The sequence below is a fragment of the Macaca mulatta genome, chromosome 11 (genome assembly GCF_049350105.2).
Source record: "Macaca mulatta isolate MMU2019108-1 chromosome 11, T2T-MMU8v2.0, whole genome shotgun sequence".
Taxonomy (NCBI): Eukaryota; Metazoa; Chordata; class Mammalia; order Primates; family Cercopithecidae; genus Macaca; species Macaca mulatta.
Window position 1 is genome coordinate 28,341,558 of NC_133416.1, and position 26,230 is coordinate 28,367,787.

General features: G+C 38.6%; 1 protein-coding gene across 2 annotated transcripts in view; it reads left to right on the top strand.

Moving 5' to 3' along the window:
- RASSF8 (Ras association domain family member 8) overlaps positions 1-26,230 on the top strand; it is a 115,216-nt gene that overhangs the window by 34,719 nt on the left and 54,267 nt on the right. For both annotated transcript variants that reach the window (NM_001266170.1, XM_028828915.2), the window contains 1 exon segment: positions 2,068-2,161. The gene's annotated coding sequence lies outside the window, so the exon portion shown is untranslated.

Consider the following 26,230-nt stretch of genomic DNA (forward strand, 5'->3'; position numbering starts at 1 on the left):
ATAGGATTGGATCTTCACCAGTGACCTGGTGAAGAGTGAACAATGGGCTGAGTAGTTAGGAGGTTGTAGGAATCGACAGGAGGTGGGGAGGGGATGCAGGTTCACAAGAGCCCAAGCCCTGACTTTTGTCAAGCTTGGCATTTCCCAGAGGCATCCTGAGCACATTACATTCCCAGGGTACCACAGAACTGCTCCTGCTCCCTGCACCGCTCATCTCATCTCAAAGTGAATTTTGCAATTATAAAAATCTAAGAAGGAGAGATTTTAATCTCTGCATATATATTAGTGTCAGTGTGAATTACATATGAGAGAATAAGCACCATAATCTTTTTGGCCTTTAAATCTCTGGCTCTAGTGACAACCTTATTTTATGGACAAAGATGATAACAATTATATGTCAGTTTTTGAAACTCATTCTCAGCTATCCACTTCCCACTCTCAAAAGTTTTTCTTGAAAACACAACTAAAAAGAGAGATGAGGCTTTGCTGAAGAAAAGTTGGTTAGGAAGAGATTTTGATTTAGGTGAGTAAGAATACTTTTGACAACCAGGCTAGACTCCAGACAGCTCCCAGGCCCAAGGATGGGAATTAGGGTGGTTGTTAGTCCATTTAGTCTCTTCTCACTTGGTTTTGAATTTGCCACCCAGTCCTCTTTCCCAGCAGGATTGACCCTTCATTGCTTTTTGGATGACACCCTCCACAGACAGGCTCTTTTTCCAAATCCTGTCACCCTCAGATGTGTATATTTCTTTTAGCTTCTTTAGGAGGTAGGTAGGTAGGTCTACTTGAAGCCAGAAGACTCTAACCCAACATCTGGTATAAGAAGATGGAGTAGAAATTCTGTGATATCTAGCTAGCTTAAACCTATATATTTTTATTAGGAAAAAAAAATTAATGTGACTGCTACCTTCTTTTTAAGATTTGGAAGCGGGCACTAATGCACCTTTGTGTTACAACTCTAGCACTATGTAAAAAATAATCAGGAAGCCATTGGCATTTTTATAACAACTATTAAGTTATATGAAGTGTGAGTGTAGTAACCAGCTTTGGAGACAAAGTCTTCATTCAGGGATATAGCAGCTGTGCAGGGAGAGCCCAGCTATGAAAGGGGAAACTTTCGACTAACTTCCCCTTTCCTCAATGGTGTTTGAAATGTGTATATTTTCTTACATTTGCATCAGATTTGAGGTCTGCCAGCTCTTTCGCCTTGTGCTCTAATTTGATATTTCATACTATTTCATGACTAAGAAATTTAAGGATTTTAACATTTGGGGGTGGCATTTTCTATTCATAATAAAAGTAGTTTCGTGTCTGGATAGATTAAAAAAAAATGGTTGATGGAAGCTGGTCTTGTTGCTAAAGTAAATCTTTCTATAAATAAATGCAGAAACATCTGTGAAGGGCATAGTCTGAATGTGGCAGACATATGAATTGCATCAATTCCCATCTTGTGGCCAAGATTTCTTCTTTGGGCTTTCTTTATAGCTAATGTTGTGGCAAAGTTTCACATTCTCACAGCATTAGGCAATAAAATGGTCAAAAGAAACGGTGCCAAGTTACCCTCTTTCTTAGGTTAGTCAGTAGTAGGAATTTGTACTCACCAAGGAGAAGTGCAGTGTATTTTTTGTTTTTATTTTTTAGGACCTGAGAGGTCTCCTTCAACTTCAGTTTTAGCCCTGGCCTTAGGCAATTTTTCCAAATGTAAAACTGCTTTCAAGAAATTAGTGTGGTATCACAGGGAGCTGGGGTCCGTAGAAAAAGAAGACACAAAGTCTCTCCTAGAACTCCATGGGCCAATCAAATGACCTTTTCTAGAAACAACTGAAATTCCTTTTTCAAAAGCACAAAAATGCTAATTGAAACCAAACCAAACAAACCCACCCCACAAGAACTGCAATTCAAATGGCTAAGGGGGAAGAGTGGGGTCAGGGGAGGAAAATTCTTGGGAAATTTATTTGAAGCCATGTACTTGTATTTTGCTCTTTGGTGATTGTATGTTAAAATGGAATGATTTAGTATTTTTAAGATAAAAATTAGCCAGGACTAATTTTTACACACTTTTTGCAGGTGCCTGTGTAGATCCTCCTAGAATACCTGTGTGGTGCTGTCCTTCCTCAAGACTACCTCGTTCTCACTGGCTGGGAGACTCCTGCGTGCTGAGGTGAGTGGTGCTCAGGTATACTCCTTACATGCATTACATCCTAGAAGAGTAGCACTTTCAATGGCTTTTTAAAAAAATCTTTCAAAGTTTTGGGAGACTTTCATAGGTCATGTTCATTAGTAAACTCTTAAGAATCATCATTTGTAAGCCCTTTATTTAGAGAAGGACTAAGTATAGTTGGTGATGGTATCTGTTGCCACTGCAGTATAATTCCTAGGTCCAAATTTGGGTCGACACTAAAAGCATCATAAAACATGCCGTGGGGCCGGGCGCGGTGGCTCAAGCCTGTAATCCCAGCACTTTGGGAGGCCGAGACGGGCGGATCACGAGGTCAGGAGATCGAGACCATCCTGGCTAACACAGTGAAACCCCGTCTCTACTAAAAATACAAAAACTTAGCCGGGCGAGGTGGCAGGCGCCTGTAGTCCCAGCTACTCAGGAGGCTGAGGCAGGAGAATGGCGTGAACCCGGGAGGCGGAGCTTGCAGTGAGCTGAGATCCGGCCACTGCACTCCAGCCTGGGTGACAGAGCGAGACTCCGTCTCAAAAAAAAAAAAAAAAAAACATGCCGTGGGTTTCACGTTTGGAGTCTGAGGCAAAATATTTCAAAGCTGTGTGTCACCACTCTTGGGCTTTCTGAGCACTGTTCTATTAATGCTATAAATTGGCAACCTCTTTTAAAGTAGAGAAGTATTTCTCATAGTGAAAGGCTAGAAAATCTTGATGGCTAACTAGTTTTTCAGACTTTTCTCTGTGATAATCTTGGTTAAGTCTGGAAAATCCTATAGCTTGTGTTTCCATTTCTTTAATAGTGTCTATTAAGTCAAGGGGGGCATAAAAATCTCCTTGGGTGAGGATATTCAACTAAATTACGTCTCAGTTTTAGTATGTTTGCTGTATGTCATCTCTTGTCCCTTGAGCATTTAAATTACTTATTGGTCCCAGGAGGGAAAATAATTTGACCTTGTTTGTAATGGGTAAATCACTTATGAATAAATTGTTCACACTTTACAGGTGAATAAACTCTGTGAGGGCACCAGCCAGCGTGCTGTCTCATAAATTCCTTAATCTCTCATTTGCAAAAGTTATGTGCGTGAATTTTTAACTAAATGCTGGATCTCGACGGTCTCACATAAACTGATTTCCCCCGAAATAAAAAACTAACTTCGCAGCTTTCTAATAATTGCTAGATTATATGGAGAGACTGGACTCCTAAAACCGCAAATCCATATCCTCACCAGTTCAGTTTCCCTTTTGTAGACCCTGGTATGTTGCTTACAGCATTAGCAAAAACCATGACTAGAAGGCCACAAATGTTGAGAGTCAAAAGATAGCCTGGTTCTAATGAGGCAATTTTGTTCTATCCACGTGAGAGTCAAAAAGGCCTATTCAGACCCTATGTTTAAGGCCCTGCCATTTGTAATATGGCCTAAAAAGGAAAAGCATAAGAAAAAAGAAATGTACTATGTAGTACAATTGACTAAAGTTCTCTCTGATAGTCACTTAAATTTTAGTTTTGGCTACCATTACTGATGAAGCTGTGCAATAAAGCTTTCTTTTATACATTAATTATTTTTTATTAAGGAGAATCTCTGTGTAAGTTATACCAACAGGAACTGTGGTTGAGGCTTAATGTTTGGGGATTTTGTGTATTTGGGTTTGAACATTTTAGTTGTTTTGTTCCTCTGGATCACTAGTAGTTATCCACTAATACAGGTGGGGATTGTATGAGTTGCTTGGAGTTTGCTGCTGAAGAATTTTCATTTTTTGCGGGTTCTTCTCAAACACTCAATATTCTCTAGATCAGCAGCCTTTGATTTTGATCCTTGACTTACAGAACAAAGAGACTCCTTTAGCTTACTACTTTGTTTCCCTTTTTGAATGAAGTGTTATTTTAAAATGTTTTAGATAAATGAAGGGTCTGCCTAGCATTGAGGTATATTTATATCTGAAACTTAGGAAACTTGTTTGCCTGTGGTGGCTACTGTACCCACTTTACAGGAGAGGGACTTCCCTAAAGCTTTCGGAATGAAACATCCAGTTCTAGTCATGTTAACTTTGATGGGCAGCAAAACCAGCTTTGTAGTCTCAGAATTGCTACACTGTAAAACTGTCTTAATTTTTTTTTCATGGAGCTAGTTAAAATTGTTAATTTTTTGCAATCAGAGTATCTTTCTACTGACTCACATTTTTTTCCATAATGATGCAGCTTCTCTTGAGCCATTTTTCTTTTAGAGCATGTGATATTAGAGAATAATTTACAGTTTATCACAAGTTTGTTATGCTGTGTGAAAAGAAACTTTAAAGCTCATATTTTGTGTAAAAAGACAGATTGGGTAAAACAATAACTTTTACAGATTATTTGTTTGCTTCTCTTTCTGTTCTAGATAGGACTGTATCTTCCCATATCCCCCCTTTCTAGTACCTTCCCATAAGATGCATTAGTGAAGGGAAAATAATGATAAACAGGACTTAGTTCTATAATAGTTCAAAACTGCCTTGCAAGTAATTTTCCATAGTTTCTGGAATGAAACATATGGTAGTAATGTACTGTGCCTCTGGTAATGGAAAGTAGTTTAAAAATACTCTCAATATTTTATATTTTAAAGGGTATGTGTACGTATGTGTATGTGAGTGTGTGTGTTTTCAGGTTTTTCTATCCCGTGTAGATTTAATGGAATTATTTTTATATGCTTATACCTGTTTTTACAGGTTTAGATGGGGCATTTTGAATAAAACTTGTAATGAGGTGTTTATTGTTGTTACAGATAATTTGTGCATGCAAGTTTTAGAAGGCTTGAAATGATCTTGCAGAGAAAACTACTTGATAGGAGGGGGTGTGACATTTTCTGTAGTTTAAGTTGTCATAGTAACCTGCATCAAGACGCATACTTGGAATCCAGGCCTGAAGAATTTCAGTGACAATAAACATTCCAGTTGCATTCATCATCCTTTTTTTGGCCAAGAAAGGAGCCATCCATTGTGACCTAATTATTTTATTTCTGTTTTTAGAAGATGAGTAACAGTTTGCATGTTTCAGCGCTTTGAAACTTCCCTAGTAGAATAAAAATGAAAAGTTCAGCTGTTTATATTTGAGATTGACATTTTCTGATAATGTATCGCAAACTAGTTATTTCAGATTTTGAGATAGGTTTGGCGTGATGATTACCTAATGAAATATGAAAGAAACAGGATTTGATACTGATTGAAGAAATTGCCATATCCATTGGTTAACGTGCAAGTCTAATATTAAGAATATTGGAATTTGGTTTTTATGAAGCTCTGAGTTGAGAATGTTATGACTTCCCTATTATCAGTTTGCTAATATTTTTATGTTATGGCATTTTGTACTGCAGTCTTAATTGGGTACAAATATATTTTAGTAAAAAGAATGAGGCATCATTTTTATTAGTGGAGTCAGCTTACTTTGAGAAATTTGTATCCAGACATCATTTTTAGATGTCCTATCTTTCACAAAGGACTGTAGAATATTGTTTCTGAAAAGAAAGCTATTTTTTTTTTCTCTTTTTTTGAGATAGAGTCTCACTCTTGGTGCCCAGGCTGGAGTGCAGCGGCGCGATCTCAGCTCACCGCAACCTCCGCCTCCTGGGCTCAAGCGATTCTCCTGCCTCAACCTCCCGAGTAGCTGGGATCACAGGCATACACCACCACACCTGGCTAATTTTGTATTTTTAGTAGAGACGGGGTTACACCATGTTGACCAACATGGTCTCGATCTCTTGACCTCATAATCTGCCCGCCTCAGCCTCCCAAAGTGCTGGGATTACAAGCGTGAGCCACTGCGCCTGGGGAGAAAGCTTTTCTTAAGGTTTGATTCTCTCTTGCCTTCTGCAAGATATTGATTGCTAGCCAAGATTATTCAAAGTTAAAAATTCTCAAAACAAAGAACACTAGGAGAAATAAGGTGATAAGAGTGAGTATGTGTGGGCATGTACGTGTGTCCATTCATTTAAGGAAACTTGGAAAATAAATAGGGAGAGTTCATGGCTAGTCTAATTAATAGAAAGAAAATCAGAAATCTGTTTACTGGGAAAATGTGAAGGAAAAGAACTTCACTCCTGTCAATGTTTAGAGATATTTACTGTTAATATTTTATGGGAAGTATCTATAATTTTGTAAACAATATTCAGGTCAAACTCAGCCAAAATACTAAAACGGTGAATTTGACCTAAAATTGTATTAGAATTAGCAACATACTTGCTGTTATCAGTACTGTCTAAGGTAGCACTGATGGGCCACACATAGTGGCTCACACCTGTAATCCCAGCATTTTGGGAGGCCGAGGCAGGAGGATCACTTGAGTTCAGGAGTTCAAGACCCTGTCTCTGCAAAAAAATTTTAAAAAATCAGCTGGGCACAGTAATTGCAACCTGTAGTTCCAGCTACTCCGGAGGCTGAGGTGGGAGGATTATACCACTGCACTCCACCCTGGGTGACAGAGAGAACTGTTGAAAAGGAGACTAAAAATTATTTGCAGATAATAAAAAGTTCCCAAGGCAATCAACTAAAATGGAGTTTCGTAGGGTTCCACTATAAATCATGTAAATATCATGATCTTTTGTGTATGATAATAACCAGTTTAAAAATACGAGAAAAAAAGCCCATTCATAGTAGCAACACAAAATATGCTGGGAATTAAACTTGGTAAGAAACTCAAATGGCCTATAGAAAGGAAACTAGTAAACTTTGCTCTGAAGATGATGAGGAGACTCATGTTTCTGGATAGGAAGACAATTCTTTAGTTTTAGTATTTTATATTGATTTGTAAGTTGAATATAACTCCAAGCAAAATCTCGGGAGTTTCTCATAGATCAGTGATTCTGAATTGTTTTACATTTTTATAGAATATATAAGAGCCAAGAAATGTTTATACAGTAAAGAATAATAATGAAGGGAAAGTTGTAATGCTAGATATTAATTTGAAAATGGTATGATGTTGATAAAATAGAAAATACTTGGAGCAGAATGGAAAGCTCAGAAGAATGTTGTATTGATAAAAGTGCCACTGCAAATAATGAATGTAAAAATGTAGTAATGCATATACTAGAAAAGAGTGTATATGAATATCTGATCTTGGGCTTGGGAGAAAGAATGTACTAAAACATAGAAGCAAAGGTTAAAACAGAACAATTCATATGTATACTGATATTAAAAATTTAAATAATTTAATTTTGCTTATATCAAATCACAAAAAGGCAGTCACCTGGGGAAAATATTCAAGTCGTGTATTCAGATTTTTTCTTTATATAATATGTAATTACATTATAATATTAATATATAATTACATTGGTAATATACAGTCATCTGTCATTTAACAGGAATACATATTGAGAAATGTGTCTTTAGGTGATTGTTGTTGAGGTGCGAATATTATAGAGTGTACTTCTACAAACCTGGATGGTATAGCCTCCTACACACCCAGGCTGTATGATAGCCCATGGCTCCTAGGGCCACAAACCTTTACAGCATATGACTGTACTAAATACTCTAGGCAATTGTAATACAGTGGTAGATATTTGTGTATCTAAACATAGAAAAGGTATGGTAAAAATACAGTTTAAAAGATTTAAAAGTGGTACACCCGTATGGGGTATTGCCTAGAATGGAGCTTGCAGGTCTGGAAGTTGCCCTGGGTGAGGCAGTGAGTATTTAGTGAATGTGAGGGCCTAGGACATTATTGCACTTTTCTGTATACTTTGTAAACACTGTGTACTTAAGCTGCACATTTATTTTGAAATTTCTTTTTTTTTTTTTTGTTTTTGAGACTAGGGTCTCTGTCACCCAGAGTGGAGTGCAGTGGCATTGTCACAGCTCACTGAAGCCTTGACCTCCTGGGCTCAAGTGATCCGCCTGCTTCAGCCTATCAAGTAGCTGGGACTACAAGTGCATTTCACCACACCCAGCTAATTTTTAATTTTTTTTTTTTTTTTTTTTTTGTAGAAACAAGGTCTCACTGTGTTGCCTAGGCTGGTGTCGAAATCCTGGGCTCAAGCAATCCACCCTCCTCAGCCTCTCGAAGAGGTGGGATAACAGGCCTATTTTTAATTTTTAAAAATTAAAAATTTTTATCCACTGTGCCCTGCCTATTCATAATTTTTATTCTTCAATATGAAATTAACCTTAGCTTACTATGTAACTTTTACTTTATGAACTTTTAAATTTTAACTTTTTGATTCTTTTGTAGTAACACTTAGCTTAAAATACAAATACATTGTACAGCTGTGCAAATATGTTTTATTTATGTTCCTGTTCTATAAGCTTTTTTCTATTTTTAAAATTATTTCTTTTCAAACTTTCTTGTTAAAAACTAAGACACAAACACACATTTTAGCCTAGGCCTATACAGGGTCAAGATTACCAATATCACTTTCCACCTCCACATCTTGTATTGGAAGGTCTTCAGGGGCCATAAGACTCATAGAGCTGTCATCTCCTATGATAACAAAGCCTTCTTCTGGAATATCTCCTGAAGGACCTGCCTGAGGCTTTTCTTGCTGTTGTACATGAGGTTTGGCTTCTTGATTTCTTCCTCAGTTCAATCATTATTGATGTGTAGAAACACTCTGTTTTTGTACAATGATTTTGTATCCTGTAACTTTATGAATCATCAAATCTGAAGAGTTTTTTGGTGAAGTCTTTAGGTTTTTCTAGATATAAGATAATATCAGCAAATAAGGATAAGTTGGCTTCTCCTTTTGTAATTTTTTAATTTGTCCTTTTATTTCTTTTTTTCTTTTTTATTATTTTTTTGAGACAGAGTCTTGCTGTATCATCTAGGCTAGACTGCAGTGGCACACTCAGAGCTTACTGCAGTCTTGGCCTCTGGGGCTCAAGCAATCCTCCTAACTCAGACTCCTGAGTATCTGGCACCACAGGGGTGTGCCACCACAGCTGGCTAATTTTTGTATTTTTTGCAGAGACGGGGTTCTGCCATGTTGCCCAGCTAGTCTTGAACTCCTGAGGTCAAGCTGTCCACCTGCCTTGGCCTCCCAAAGTGCTGGGATTACAGGTGTGAGCCACCATGCGTACCCTTGGATGTATTTTATTTATTTCTGTTGCCTTATTTCTCTGGTTAGAACCTCCAGTACTATATTGAATAGGAGTGGTGAAAGTAGGCATCCTTGTCTTATTCCAGTTTTTGGGAGAAAATGCTTTCAATTTTCCTCATTTAGTATGATGTTAGCTGTGGATTTATGGTACATGACCATTATTAATTTTAACATGTTGTATTATTGAAGATTCAAAAACATATACATGACACACATATAAATAATGTGTACATAAATGTAACTCATTCATCTATAGTTGATTTTTATATATGGTGACAGGGATCCAGTTTCATTCATCTACATTCAGCTATTTAATTTCCCAGCACCATATATTGAAGAGGGTGTCATTTCCCCATGTATGGTATGTTCCTTCTGTGCCTAGTTTGTTGATGTTTTTATCATGAAGCGATGTTAAATTTTATCAAATGCTGTTTCTGTGTCTATTGAGATAATCATATGGTTTTTATCCTTGATTCTGTTTAGGTGATGTATTACATTTGTTGATTTGCATATGTTGAACCATCCTTGCATGCCTGATATAAAACCCATTTGATCATAATGGATTATCTTTTTGATGTGCTGTTGAGTTCAGTGAGGTCATGTTTTGTTGAGGATTTTCGCATCTGTGTTCATCAGGGATATTGCAGACCTCTGTAATTCCCAATTTTGGCAGTGGGAGAAGAAAGATAAGAATGCGCATACAGTGCAACTAGAAGGCAGACTATTATGCAGCCATAAGAGAGTTTATCTACCTGCCTATCTATAGATTTTTTTAACTCTTTAATGAAATGTAAAAATGATAACCTGAAAAGTGACATTATCAGGACATAATATATTATAACCTTTAAAATAAAACAAAAACTGTTGGGCGCGGTGGCTCACGCCTGTAATCCCAACACTTTGGGAGGCCGAGGCGAGTGGATCACCTCGCGAGAGGTCAGGAGTTCGAGACCAGCCTGACCAACATAGAGAAACCCCATCTCTGCTAAAAAATATATAATTAGCCGGGCGTTGTGGTGCATGCCTCTAATCCCAGCTACTCGGGAGGCTGAGGCAGGAGAATCACTTGAACCTGGGAGGTGGAGGTTGTGGTGAGCTGAGATTGCGCCATTGCACTCCAGCCTGGGCAATAAGAGTGAAACTCAGTCTCAAAAAAAAAAACACTATATGGGGGGATAAAAACCTAGGAGAAAACATACTAAAGTGTTAATGATGATTTTCTCCAAGTGGTAGAACTATAGGAAAATAATTACTGTGTTCATTTAAAATACAGATTATGTAAAGCAAGTATGTACCATGTTAATAATCAGAAATTTTAATACAGATTATATTAAAAAAAAATCTAAGGTTGACCTGATGTCTGTGATTTCATTATATGCCTTTAAAAATACATATGTATTTACAGTAAAAAATACATTTTCCATAAGGATAAATGTATCAAGGGGCCAGATGTGGTGGCTCATGCATGTAATCTTTAGGAGGCTGAGGTGGGAGGATCACTTGAGCCCAGGAGTTTGAGACCAGCCTGGGCAACATGACAAAACCCTACCTACCTCTACAAAAAAATGCAAAAATTAGCCAGGTGTGGTGGTGTATGCCTGTAGTCCCAGCTACTGGGGAGGCTAGGGTGAAAGGATTGCTTGAGCCTGGGAGGTCAAGGCTGCAGTGAGCTGTGATTGCACCACTGCACTCAAGACTGGGTGACAGACTGAGACCCTGTCTCAAACATAAAAACAAAACTTCTTGAGAGTGGACTATACACAGAATTGAATAACAAGGGGCATATCACAGTCTCTAGGCAGGGCTGAATATACTGAACTCCTGCACTGTTGTTAATGAATGATTTGACTGAGATGTATGCCTACATTATCAGTATCATGCTTCCTGGAGGTGTGGTGCTCAGCATCTCCGGGAATGAGAAAGAGCAGTGTGTTCCTGTCTTAGTCTGCAGTTGACCCTTGCACGCAACATGGGGGTTAGGGAGTGCCAGTCTCCTATGGAGTCAGAACTCTGCATATAACTCTTGACTACCCCAGAACTTAACTACTAATAGCCTATTGTTGACCAGAAGGCTTACCAATAACATACACAGTCAATTAACACATATTTTATATGTTATATGTATTATATAGTGTATTTGTGCAATAAAGTAAGAGAAAAGACAGTGTTGTTAGGAAAATCATAAGGAAGAGAACATGTATTTACTATACAGTAAGTAGAAGTAGATCATCAGAAAGGTCTTCATGTTGAGTAGGCTGAGGAAGAGGAGGAGGAGGAAGGGGAGCTCTTCTGACATGAGGTGTCTGGTACCTTCTTTTCTGAAATTCTGGAAAAAAATAGGTTTTTAGCACAAAGTATGAGTCATTGTATAAATTGTTTATTGAAAAAAAGTAATACAGTAAGTGAAAGGTATAATATGAGGTGGTTCATACTTACAATCCCAGCACTTTGGGAGGCCAAGGCAGAAGGATCACCTGAGGTCATGGGTTTGGGGCCAGTCTGGGCAATAAAGGGAGACCCTGTCTTTACAAAGTTAAAAAAAAATGGAAGTTATGAAATGAAAAATAAGATTTCCTTTTTTCTCATTGTTTTTCCTCTATCCAAAGGTAATCATTATTAGCAGTTTCTTGGTTTTCTCTGCAGAAAAAGAAATGTGTACATATAGCATGTGTATTTATGTCTTTCTAAATTTTTACGGATGGTGTGTGTGTGTGTGTATGTGTTTTACACTAGTTTTTTGTTTTGTTTTGTTTTGTTTTACAGATTGATTTGTTTAATTGCCACATTAATCTTAAAGGCAGATATGATTACTAGATTGCAGATTGAATTGGTGAGAGTTTGGTGACCATTTATTATTGGTTTGCATTCTTTAATTTGGCTGAGTTTGTAAAAATGGGGTCAGTGTGTAATTACCTGGTAGGTGTGAGACTGCAACTGATTCTCCTCCTCATTGCACCGGTGACTGTCATCTTACTCAAGTCATTCTCTGTGACCTGGTTTTAATACCTGGATATTGAGACTGTATCTATATTAACCTGAATACAGTAGAGAAAATGTAAAAATAAGACAAGGTTAGAATATAAAATCTTTTTTGTTTGTTTGTTTTTAAGCTCTACTAAGATAATTTTGCAAAGACTATTTGTTTCCTCTAAAGTGAGCTTTGTGAAAGTTATAATATTAGAATAGGATGAAATCCATTGTTTCTGCCTTTGAAGAACATACAGTCTCACCATGTTAAGGTTCATATCAGATGGGAAAAATACAGCTTTTATTGCCACATAATACCATATTATATCAGCTAATGCCCTGTCTCTCTCTCCCCTACTTTCTTTTACTTTCTCCCAGACTTCAACTAGGCTATACTTGCTCCTTAGAAATTTTAGGAAAACTTGTCTTGAACCTCCAATTTCAATACTTGTGACAGTTTCCCTGTGATTCTCCTAAGTCCAGAGTTCTGTATCAGTTGAATGGCTTTTCATCTGTCTTTGTCATCTCCTTCAATGTGTAGTCTTCGGTTTTGCCCTTTAAAGCTTTAAACATTAAACCTATCTCTTCCATTGGTTTTTATTAAAAGACAAATATGGGTGCATATGTGCACAGATACAGACACACACACACACACACACACACACCCTCACACACCCTGCTTAGTAGAGCTACCAAAGGCCCAGGAGTTAGAAAAAAGATACTCATATTGTAGGAAGGGCAGCCTTAATTTCTTCTTGGTCCCTAGCTTCATCCTTATCTCTCATCTTTTCTTCTTCCCACCCCTTCAGGATGTCCCAAGGAACTGTGTCTGTGTTCTGTAGTTTCAGGAATTGCCATATATCATCTGGAATGATTAATCTAGATGCAAGTCAGCTTCTCATGTTAATTAATTGTGTGCCCTTGAGTACTTGGTTTCTCTAAGATCTCTTTTAGGTCTCTAAGACCTCCAGTCTCCTTACTTGAATATTGGATATAATGATATCTGCTTTAGTAGATGTTTGAAGATTAAATTACATATGTAAAGGACTTAGCATGTAAACAATTCAGTGAATGATAACTGTCATCCTTTTTATTAAAATAGCACTGTTTTTCCCAAATGCTTGTCTCGCTCTAGACATGGACTACATATATGTTTATATAAGTGGACTTTCAGTCTTTTATACTTAGGGGTAGTTGTTTAAACCAGACGCTTTGGAGAGTGAACCAGGGCAGGGCACTATTGGTAATTACACCAGAATAACAGTTTAAACCATTGCTGTTCCAGGTAAACCAGGATCTGTAGTCACTCTAGCTGTACGCCTTGTTTCTGACTCATGGTGCATGTTCAGAGAACAAGGGCCTTTGTCCATTGAGTGGGACAATGTGGGAATAGTGGAACATGGGAAAAACGAGGTCACATTCATCTTTCTTGGCTTTAGTTCTTACTCATTAAAATTGAGTTTAACAATACTTAGTTCATTTTGGGTTGCTATAGAGGAATACCCGAGACTAGGTAATTTATAAAGAAAAAAGGTTTATTTGGCTTACAATTCTGATGTCTCAAAAAGTTCAAAATTGGGCATCTGGTGAGGGCCTCAGGCTGCTTCCACTCATGGTGGAAAGTGAAGGGGAGCCAGTGTGTGCAGAGATCACATGGGGAGAGAGGAAATACTTTGGGGTTGGCCGGAGGGAGGAGGTGCCAGGCTCTTTTCAGCAACCAGCTCTGGCAGAGTTCATAGTGAGAACTCACTCACCATCAGGGGAGAGCATTAATCTATTTATGAAGAATCTGCCCCCATGACACTGACACCTCCCACTAGGCCCCACCTCCCAACACAGCCACACTGGGGTTCAAATTTCAACATACCACCAGACTGGAGGAAGTAATAGACCTCAAAGTTTGGATCTTTTGTAAAAGGAACAAAGCCTTTTCACCATTATCTTTCATAGTTGTTCTCCTCACTAGCAAATCTGTCTCTCATACCTGGCATTACCTAGACTTTAGGCTTACAGCATCTATTGGAAGGACAGGTAGGTAGTAAGTGGTAATAGTCATGTTGTATATACTGCAAGAGCAGAGTGAAGAAGGTGCCTGGGAGCGCGGAAGGAGCTCCTTCATCTGTGCAGAGGTGAAGGAGGGCTTCTTGTTTGATGTCAGTGTAGCTGAGTTTGTAGAGGTGAGTGGGTCTTTAGAGAGGCCTACTCTCACAGGAAGTAGCCTCTGCAAAGCCCAGAAAGGAACAGGGGCATAGTGTGTTTGGGGAAAAGCAAGTACAGCCGAGTGTGGGCAGGGGATGGCTGACTTAAAAGCAGCATTCTTACTCTAGTTTAATAGAAACAGCCTTTTAGTGGCACTGGGCCATATGGTAATTGAAAGGATCAAAATTATTTATATAAGTACATAAAGTTCTAGTTGGAGGATAAGCAGAAGTATTAACAATTTGGAGTAACCTAAACCTCACATCTGTGTAAGTAGAAAATTACATTTTTTATTCCTGGTCATTTCTTTATCATCTCAAGACTTTAAATATTTAATACATCCTCATTCTTCAAAAGGATATTACTTTAAAATGTTCTCACACCGGGCACGGTGGCTTACCCCTGTAATCCCAGCACTTTGGGAGGCCGAGGCAGGCCTCTATCACGAGGTCAGGAGATCGAGACCATCCTGGCTAACACAGTGAAACCCCGTCTCTACTAAAAATACAAAAAATTAGCCAGGCTTGGTGGTGGGTGCCTGTAGTCCCAGCTACTCGGGAGGCTGAGGCAGGAGAATGGCATGAATCCGGGAGACAGAGTTTGCAGTGAGGCGAGATAGCCACTGGACTCCAGCCTGGGCAACAGAGCAAGAGTCCATCTCAAAAATAAAATAAATAAAATAAAATAATTCTCACTTAAATGTTAGATATAGATAGATATTAGAAGCTATACTGTTTCCAGCCAGTTGACGTAATGTTGTTCCATCCCCTTTAGCATGTTCTCCTGTGAGCTGCTATAGCTACTAGACAATTTTACTGTGTAAATTCTTTGCAAATTTGCCTTATTAGAGTGGGAATTATGTAAGGGATACAGTGATTAAAGATCACATTATTTTTGGTACAACAAATAATGCTTTCAGAAAAACAGGCTGATATTGTCATTTCTATTCCATTTTGCTCCAAAGGATCGTTTGAGTGTATACTCTAAATCTTTCTTATATTAAGAAGTAGAAATGCAGTGATTTTTACATTAATAACAGTAATTTCTTATAGTAACATTTGTGTTCTAATTTGAACATAAAATAATGTCATATGGGTGGCTTGACCTCAGCTCTCTAGTACCATAGTGTCTGCTTCTGTTTGTGTTTTCTGTGTGCTGTATGAGGCATATTGCCAGCATCTGCATAGAATCTTAATTTTCTTTTTTACTTGGAAGGTACTTTGGAGATTCAGATTTGAGGCATAGAATCTTAATTTTCTTTTTTACTTGGAAGGTACTTTGGAGATTCAGATTTAAGGTTAGAGGAATCAAGACACAGTTAGAGACTGATATGCTCCCTCTAGCCTTCCCTTCTAGGTCACATCACTCTTTTATTCATCTTGGTGGTCCTGGTGCATAGCCAGTAGATAAAGCTCTGCCAAATGAGCAGATATATCTGTATATTCACAGAGCCTGAATTACAACCCACATCTTTTGACTTCCAAATCAGTCCAGTGTTTTTTCTTGCACACTGGTTCCCCATCTTTTTTCTTACCACAAAATGGATTTCTATAGCAGCATTCCCAAGTTTCAAGTTATCTGATGCTTAGCTGCCAGCTATCATAACACCATCCTTTTCTCACAAGAAATCCAAGCTCATCGACGTGTTAGGATAAGGACTATCTGGGCTGAGAACCAATGGATATATGAGGATATTCTTGAATAAATTTTAAATCCACACTCAAGATGGAATTTTGTGCTTTTCAATATGTCGTTAACACTTCTACTAATCAAACTATAGAATAAAGCTATACCTACAGGAGCGTAGACCCTATTTCTAAGTAGTGTTTCTAAGCAGGAGTGATTCTGCCATCAGGGCTGTTTGGGAAATTGGTGAGGGAATTTTTGGTTGTTGCAATGATAGGAAGGCTGTTGCTGGCATTTATTGTATGGGTGGTGGTGGAGATGCCAGGCATCCTGTAGTGCACAGGACTGTTCCACATAACGACTTCCAAATGACCCACGATGGTATTTCCAAGTTATGAGACTAGATGAGATCCCCAAGGCTGTGGATAGAAATGGAGAAGAGAAGAGGACTAATGATTGATACCTGGGATATTCAAATATTAAAAATTCCTAGAGCAGAGGAGACTGAGAAGGAACCCCGGTAAAGTAGGGGGAAAACCAAGAAAAAGTGCTGTGTCCTGGAAGACAGTGAAGAAAGTAGATCAGGAGGAAGGAGTGACAAACTGACCCTTATATTTAGCAAGGTGAAGGTGATTAGTGACCTCAATAAGAGTAGTTTGGTTAGATGGTAGGCGTAAAAGCATGGCAGGAATGAGCTTGATAGAGAATGGAAGGTGAGAAAATGAAAGCAAGTGTAGACAATTCTTGAAAGGAGTTCTGCTGCAAAAGGGAATGTCATCAGTGGGTGGAGAGGGATCAGAAGACTGTTTCGTTTAAGATGGGTAAAATAGCCACATATTTATTCTTTGTTCAAAAAGAAAAACTGATGGAGAGAGTGGTGGTCCTGGGGTGAGGGCGAGGGGTTGGCATCCTGATGCCCACAGGGTCCTGTGCCTGCAATAGTACTGGTGTCCAGGCCCCCTGCGTACCATGCCCCAGGAATGGCTAACGAATGCCTAATCCATTCTGAGGCCTTGGGGCCAGAAGGTGTCCTTACTCTCCACCATTTGTTCCTCTTTCATGTAGGAGAGTTGTTCAGGCACCAGCAAAGCGTTTGAGTTTTAAGTCAGAAATTAAATTAGAAATTAGTGAGAAATTAGAAGGGAGAGTAGAACCAATGGCTTTTTCTCCATAGGCAATGACTTGAGAGCAGCTGAAGTTTTTCCTTCTTGTCCCCTGGGACCATCTTTACCAAGATGGCACAGAGCCTATAGAATAAAGCAAGTGAGTCATGCAGGAGGGCACGAAGCAGAAGGAGGCATCGCTCAGGGTCATGCAGGCACAGCGCCAGCACGTGAGAGCGGAACTCCCATACATTTGTGCCCCAGCTGCCTAACCTGCCACTCCTGATTACCCCTGCCCTGGGGATGGCACTGTGGTTTAAGGGAAACAGTAGGAAAGCTCTTTCCGTAATTATCTCTTCTCATATTACCAACTGGAGATTAATTGATTATGCTTTAGTTTAATCATATTTCCTTTCCCCCTTTATGTTTAGTTGACTTCAGCCACTTTAAGGAATAAGAGGAGGGCGTGGTGAGGAGGGAAGGGAATGCTTCTGGGCTGAACAATTCTGTTGTTGGTGAAAGGAGAGGGCAGGGAAGAATTGATTCTGGGCCTTTGCACAGCAAAGGGACAACGTGAGAGACGTCCGTATACCTGAGATGCAGGTGAGCGGGAACTGGGGGATAGAAAGGAGATAAAAGAGGGTCAATCCTGGTCAAAAAGACCAGAAAAAAACAGCTCCTCTCCACCTTAAGTACCCTTGTCGTTTTTAAGTGTTGTAAGGGCCCTCATATCATTTTGTCTTTCCTTCCTTGAAATCCAAAAGTGATAGATATCGCTCACCTTGTTAATCCCAGGGTTCTGCCCAGTGCAGATCTAAGAGCCGTCTCCTGAGGCCATCTGAGGAATTGTCCATCTTTGTACCTTAGAAACCAAAGGAACCCTTACAGGAACATCTACAGCATCTGGAAAATAATTCTCGAGGCGTAAGTTTATGTTGCAGTTTCTTTGGGTTGAGGCCTGCTGCTATTCTGGTTTGTGTTAGCCCCAGTTATGCCTAAGAACTGAGTCAGTCATGTGTTCATGGAAAGAAATCCCCATTGAAAATAGTAGGTACTGACTGTAGCCAGGATTGCATAATCAGTCCTCTTTAAGAATTTCCTCAGAACCTGTTTTCCAAAAAGATTAGCCAGATGTTTCCCAGAACTTTCCTCTTCCTGATGAGCAATATTATTTTTGATAGTGGTAGATTACTCTTCTAAGCCTTGCTTGCTCCCTGCCTCCAGTCCCAAAAACACCTGAGTCAAGTAATTATGATAACTGGACATTATTAATTAATTGAGACTGAGTGCTGTGGTTGGAATGTTTGTGTATCTCCCCCATCCCCTCCTCCAAATTAATATGTTGAAACCTAATCACCAATGTGATGGTGTTAGGAGTTGTGACCTTTGGGAGGTGATTAGGTCATGGGGAGTCATGAAAGTAGGGCCATCATAAATGGGATTAGTGCCTTCATAAAAGAGGCCCCAGAGAGCTATCTTGCCCCTTCCGCCATGGGAGGGCACAGCTAGAAGGCACCATCACCATCAGCGAACCAGAAAGTAGGCCCTCACCCGACGCTGAGTCTGACGGTGGCTTGACCTTGGACTTTCCAGCTTCCAGAACAGTGAGAAGAAAATTTGTGTTGTTTATAAGCCACCCATTTTATGGTATTTTATTGTATCAGCCCAAAGGGACTAAGACACTGACTCGCGAACTTCAGTTTAAATCTAGTGTCTTTAAAGCTTTGTTATTTTATGCATATCGTACCTATGATATATGTATAACATATCCATGGCATGTAGTAGGCCTGTAGTAAATGTTTTTTGAAACAGTTGGGTACAATGTATATTGTTTTTCTTTATTTTATTAGGCAGTAGAGTATGTTAGTTAAAGTTCTGAATTGAAATCTTGGCTTTTCCTCTAATGAAATGTGTGATCTTGGGCAAGTTTTATAACTGCTCTGTGCTGAGTTGCAGAAACAATAATAATGATACCTACCTTATAAGATTATTATGAGACTTAAATAAATTGATACATTCAAAGCACTTAGAACATCTCCTGGCATATACTAAGAATTTAACAGATATAACAAAAGCTCTCAGGCATTTAATATTTAAAAAGCAAGAAAACCAAATCTCCTCTTTTTCCTCAAATAGCAGTATAACTGGCAATGAATATTTGAGTGTTGGTTGTGTGAACTATCATTATTTAGCCTTTTTTCAGTGGCTATAAACAGCTTCCTGTGTTTCTGAAAAAGGGGGAATAGACAGCATCTCCTCATCCAGTCTACCACCAGTATGTCACTCGTGACACCTAAACATAACTATATCCATATATTATTTATATCATTGCTAATTATGTGAGTTGAATTTTTAAAATATGTGGGCCTATGATTAGTATCGAGATTTGTTTTTTCTGGGCATGATGTTCCTTCCATGTAAGGCTTCTCTTCTCTCCTCTCCCCTCCCCTCCCCTCCCCCTCTCCCCACCTCTCCCCTCCCCTCCTCCTCTCCCCACCTCTCCCCTCCCCTCCCCTCCCCTCTCCTCTCCTCTTTTTTCTTTTCTTGATAGGGTCTCACTCTGCTGCCCAGGGTGGAGTGCAGTGATGTGAACATAGCTCACTGGAGCCTCGAACTCCTAGGCTCTAACAGTCCTCTTGTCTCAGTCTCCCATGTAGTTGGGACCACAGGCCACCATGCCTAGGTAATTTTTAAATTATTTTTGTAAAGACGGAGTCTCACTTTGTTGCCCAGGCTGGTCTCAAACTGCTGGGCTGAAGCAATCCTCCTGCCTCGTCTTCCCAAAATGCTGGGACTGCAGGCATGAGCCACTGCACCTGGCCTCACGTGAGTTTTAAGAGCTGTGCTAGTTTGTTCTGTCTTCTTGCTCTGTTCCTACATTCAAATTTGTAGAATCAAAATAAAGGACAGTATATCTCCCAGAATTAAAAACTAACCAGGTTTCCATGTAATTAGCAGCATGTTTTCCACAGGGTCCTTTGTTATTGGCGGTCCTGTCCAATAAAAAGGGCTGTGTTCTCGCTGTGTGGTGTGTCTGCAAGACTGCCCTGCCAGCTCTTTCTCATTTCGAGTAATCCAAGGCTAGTAATCTAGTAAACCCATAGGAAAATTTGGCTTCTCTAGTGATAGCCACCTGGTGGGACACTACTTTAAAATTCATAAGACATTTTTAAATAGCTGAGTGTATTTTAATTGCTTACAGCAAACCAACAGAGATATTCTTATAGATGAAGAAATAAGCCTCCATGAGCTTAAGGGAGTTCAGGGTTATAGCTCAGGTTACATGGTGCTGTGAACTCAAGTCTGCTGATTCTTTAAATCCTGTGTCCTTCAAGTTTTACTATTTCCATCAAATTCACGCAGGCTCGGTAAAATCATAGTAGTAACACCTGGAGTAGTAGCCAGGCCTCTTCTTTAGAAATCATAACCATGGAGTTATAATTCCAATAATATTGTACAACTTGTTTGCTGTTGAAAACTTATTTTTCTAAACCCCATCTGAGTAAATGGCACATTTTTATATTTTGTGGACAAAACTCAGACCTGTAGTGTTGGTTTGAGGATTATGAGAGTGTGGACCTTTGTTGCTTTGTGAAGTTGTGTTCTTGTGCCTTGCCTGAGCTGCCAGTGCCTCTGCACAGCAGGTATAGGCACAGCCGCTGGTGCCATGTGCCCGGTGACTTGCCAAGTGGGCGCTCACTCGCTACAGCAGCAAACTTCAGCAATGTGTTTTAACTAATAACGTTCATACTAGCGATGAAAACATATGTATGTGTTTCCTATGCCCATGGCAGACATAATTAGTTGATCATGGTATGTGTTCATGCTGAGCCTGATCATCCTTTTAAGCATCACATTCTTGGCATCTATAGTCAGACACTCAAGCTTAGTAGGCAAAGTAAAACATATGTGCTGTCCTTGGCTCTAAGTGTGTCTGTGTTAACTTTCTCCCAATATGTTTTGGGAAATAATAAGATAAATTATTGCTGTGTTTTATAGGAAGAGAAGACAGCATTTTTCTGTATGTCTTGATTGGTTTGGACAATTGCACTTAATACGGGTCATTTTCATTTTTAATAGCATGTAAAAGTCTCCATGTCAAAATTTTTTCAGTTTGATTACTGATTCATAGGATATATTTATTTGAAAATTATTTTTCAAATAGATATTTGAAATAAGAAACAAATTTTGACAATACTCATAGTTTACCATAATGAACTTAGATCTTTTTATATAATTAGCAGAAACTGAAGTTTTCATTAAATTCTAATCATGGAACAAAATACTAATCCTTTAAGAATTGAATTTAAAACTCTGTGATATGGTTGTAATTGTGGAAATAAAAACTTGTTAAGTTTAGGATTATAGCTTTTGTTTATTTTGTCCTTTTTCCTTTGAAACCTTACTAGTATTTCAGTTGAAAATAGCATTTAAAAAAATATTCCATACAGGCTGGACATGGTGGCTCACGCCTGTAATCCTAGAACTTTGAGAGGCCAAGGTGGGAGGATCCCTTGAGCCCAGGAGTTTGAGACCAGCCTTGTCACCATGGCGAGACCCCGTCTCTACAAAAAAAAAAAAAAATTAAAAAATTAGCCAGGCATCATGGTGCACACCTGTAGTCTCAGCTATTTGGGAGGCAGAGGTGGGAGGATCACTTTGGCCTGGGAAGTTGAGGCTTCAGTGAGCCGAGATCATGCCATTGAACTCCAGCCTGGGCAACAGAATGAGACGCCATCTCAAAAACAAAATTCCATATAAGGTCAAAAGGTATTTTAGGCTCTCTACTGATCCCTTGATAAAAGATGCCACACTTACTGCAAGATTATTGAGGAGCACTTTGTCATGGAGATCAGGGTTGGAATGTTTGAGCCAAAGACCACAAAAACTGCCTATAATCAATTATTCCTGCCTGCTGCTTAGCGTTTGTTTCTAGAAAATGCTGTCTTCAGTTTTCTTCTCTGAAATCTGAGACACAGAGCTGAGAAATAGAAAAAATTTATGTCAAAATATTTTTCCATTGATAGGCTACCTGACAAGCAAAGAGGATTGAGGTGAAATTTAATCCAAATTAATATGTGAGGCCATGGAAAACTGCTTATATTTTGTGTTTGTCTTTAAAGTTAAGTAAGATCATACTTTTTTTTGGGGGGGGGGATGGAGTTTCGCTCCTTTTGCCCAGGCTGGAGTACAATGGCGTGATCTCCGCTCACTGCAACCTCTGCCTCCCGTGTAGCTGGGATTTCAGGTGCCTGCCACCACACCTGGCTAATTTTTTGTGTTTTTAGTAGAGATGAGGTTTCACCATGTTGGCCAGGATGGTCTCCATCTCTTGACCTCATGATCCACCTACCTCGGCCTTCCAAAGTGCTGGGATTACAGGCATGAGCCACTGCGCCTGGCCAAGATTATACTTTTAAGTTACATAACTCATTTTGCAAAGAAGCAGAAATTATGCCTACTTATTTTTGTAGTGATGTTGTTAGAAGAAGAAAACAGAATACCTAAAGTTAGTGGACCTATCATTGTGCTGTAAGAAATGCTGATTTGGATGTGCTTTGGAAAAATAAATGAAATTAAAGAAAATAACTCATTAGTAATTTTTTTTTCAGTTTTACTTTGCCTGTTCAGTGATACCATTTCTCTTTTTTGTTTATTGATAAGGTCCTAGCTGTGCATACTTTAAGAACAGAAGGCGGCACTTCTCTATAACTGTGATCACATGATCACAGACCCCACTAACTCTGACTAATGGTTACTTTCAAGTGCTTGTGGCCAGTTGGAGTTTATAATTTGTTACCAAATCACTAATTATCTTTATTTTTAACCTGTATTTTGCCTGTCAAGCAGTCATAATCTCTAAAATTGGAGACTCAGAACCTTCAACTATGAAGAGTTTGTTTAACTAGAGGCAGGAAGAGCTGATTTTCCCTTGAAATGCGTGGGAAATTCATTCATTTTTGTTTGTTTTAAACTTTTAAAAATCTGGAAGTTATTAAGGGCTTTTTTGTTTGTTTGTTTGATTGGTTGGTTTTTGTTTTGCTTCTGGATTATATAATGAATCTCCCAGTTTTTAAAGTCTAATAACCAGTGCTTTTGCTTTTGCTGTTTTTGCTTTGGTTATAGTGATCCTTTAAATAAAGAATTAGCTTCTTCTTTGGCCTGAGATTTTAAGATCCTCCCAATAATCTGTAACTGTAGCCCTCATGTCCAGATTTTTTCTTGCCATGTTAACTTAATATGCACATTTTTGCTGTCTGTTCTAGAAGTTCACAATCTGGGATCTAGGGTACAGGAAGGGGAGTAATCTTTTTTGTTGATATTGTTATCTACATGTAAATCTGTGCGAAAGAGCTTTGTAAATTGCAAATTTTATATTGAGTGACAAACTTTTTAGGTAATTCTAAGTATAAAATATAAAATTTCTAAAAACCAATAGACTTCCTTCAGAGTTTAAGTTGCTTATAAAATTAGTTTGTTGGCAGTTATCCACATCAGTCCATTTCATAAGGTGTGAATATATTTTTTTCTTGCCTAACGTTATTTGATTTTCATCTGTCCTGTTGTATAGATGTTTGTTTACGTGATTTTCTACTCACATTAACAAAACAGGATAATGAAAATATCTTCTGAAGCTCATTCATTGGTTGAGATCTTTTTCTTTTCATTTCTAGTGGTTTGTAAAATTGACCTAATTCTTTCATTTATCTGCTATGTACAAACTAGACAAGTATTTTTTTCCACAAATTTATTTGCTTCATGTTTTTAGTACTTTCCACTGGAATTTTTTCCCCTTATGCGTGAATAATATTAAATGAGGAAACATTCTTACTTGGTTTTCTTTGATTTTTCATATGGGAGTAAAAAGTTATTTAGCCGTAAGTAAATAAAATATTTTTACAAAAATATTTGGTTGCTTTTGTGTTTATATCAGTATTATTAATTGTAAGTAGGAATATTTATCCTAAGGTACACAAAGAAGAATTAGAAACCAGTGTTTTCTGTTGCACATTCATTTGCTAGAATCGGATATCAATCTTTGTCCAGTCAGGAGAGAGAAACTGCATGATAATTTGAATAGGGAAAGTTTAATATAAAAGACTATAAATATAACCAGGGATTGGAAGTTAGAGATTGATAAGAGGTAAAGAGACTCTAAAGAATATAAGACTAGCAGATGTAATATTATATAATGTAAACTTGAGAGCTACTACTGCTAAGGCTGAGATAAAATGCCCAAAGAAGAGGCCCCCTGGGACTGAGATCCATATCGTGATGGAGAGGGCCTGGCTCAGGCTCACTGGAAAGCAGGGAAGTCACCTTGTTGATGGAACCTACCAGCAGTCCACCTTACTAGGGTGGTGTCTTGCAGGGGCACTCTACCAAAAACCCATCCAAGGTGAGTGTCGAGGGAACCTGCTGGTTGCTGCTGGCTCTTGTACACTGTAGGAGCTGGGCACAGGAGGAACTGTATTTGCTGCAGGACCTGAACACTGGGGAAGCCCCCATGCCACAGGAGGACCCCAGAAAGCAAAAGCCGCTCCTCTTGCCCTTTCCCGTGACTCACTAGTGCCCTCTCTTGACAAAACTTCACCTGGGGCGACTATCTAGGAAAAAGTATTTTAAGGGTCCAGATACATTTTCGTAAAACAAGCAAAAAGGTTGAAGTTGGAACAGAGGCAATCACTAGTAGCCCACACAACCCGAAAAATCTTTCATGGTGAGAAAACACTTTCCCTTTCCCATTGACTATGACAGTTTGTGAGATTGCGTGATTTCATGTCTACTGAAATGTCTGTAAGAGTTATATGGATTGTTCGACATACTAATTTATTAACTTCTGTTAACATTTATTAATATTTTTCATTGGAGGGTATCTGTATTCTTGAGAGGGATCTTTGAGAATTTGTCACTGTAAACGCCAGTTTTTGTTTACTTTTTGAAAGGATTGCTTCATTTAATCATGTTTCTTAGCTATATCCATTAGAATATAAATTTAAATGCTATGCAAGTCATTTAAACTTGTGTAGCAAATTTAGCAAATTTGGAGCTGCCTATGAAGATTTTATTCTTAAAATATTTTTGAAATAGCTCTAGAACCTTGTTTTTTAAATCAATTTTTTAAATTTAAAAATTATTTACATTATATAACTAGACTAAAATTTTCTAACATGTCACTTTAACATTTTTTATTGACACATAAAATTCATGTACTAAAAAAACGAAACTAGCATTAGGAATTTTTATAAAACCAAATGTGGATCCCAGCATTAGTAACCATAGAATGCGATTTTAATTTCTTAGGGGATGATAAAGTTGTAAGGAAACAACACTTACAACTTGGAATCACTGACCAGAAATTACATAGTTGCAAGAACCGGCAGAAAGGGGGTGTAGGTGACCCTATGTTGTTCTTGTTGTACCCCCTGCCACTGTTAGAGGAAAGAGGATGAATACTGAGTCAAACCAGGGATAATTACCTGCCAACCAGAGGAGTCATTACAATGAGGAAGTACATTGGCAGATTTGATATGGCCCCAGACCCAATGTCTGATGTTGGCCTCTTGGCAATCAGATAAGTTATTTAGAACAACTGTTTCATGAGTGGCTTGGGTTGATGCATCCATACTTGCCCAGTAAGCCTTTCTCAAGAGCTGGACTAAATTCTGGTGAATCTGGTCCTCCCATGCATCATGGCTAAGTGAGGTTATTGACTTCCACCTGGCTTGGTTCAGCCATAGTGGTGAAGTGGTGTGATATGCTGTCGTTTAATCAAACAGGCATTTAGAGGAGGTCTTTTGGGTCATAGGTGGCATGGGGATGGATTACACAAAGGTGACTGAGGAGTTAGTTGGCTCAGGTTATTATGGAGTGATCATAACTGTCTCTTCGAGTATCTCCAGTATGAGCAGTCCAGAATATACTCTATTGTGGTATATTCTTTCAAAATAATCTTAGTAATAACAAAAACATGTCATATGAGTTAAGTTTTGCTGATGATTGAGTTTAGGAATGCTGTTTTTAAAGACCATATGACTATAAAAAGTATTAGAAACAATTTCTAAAAGAGGAGTTCAAATATATTTTGAGAAGGAGCAAAAAAAA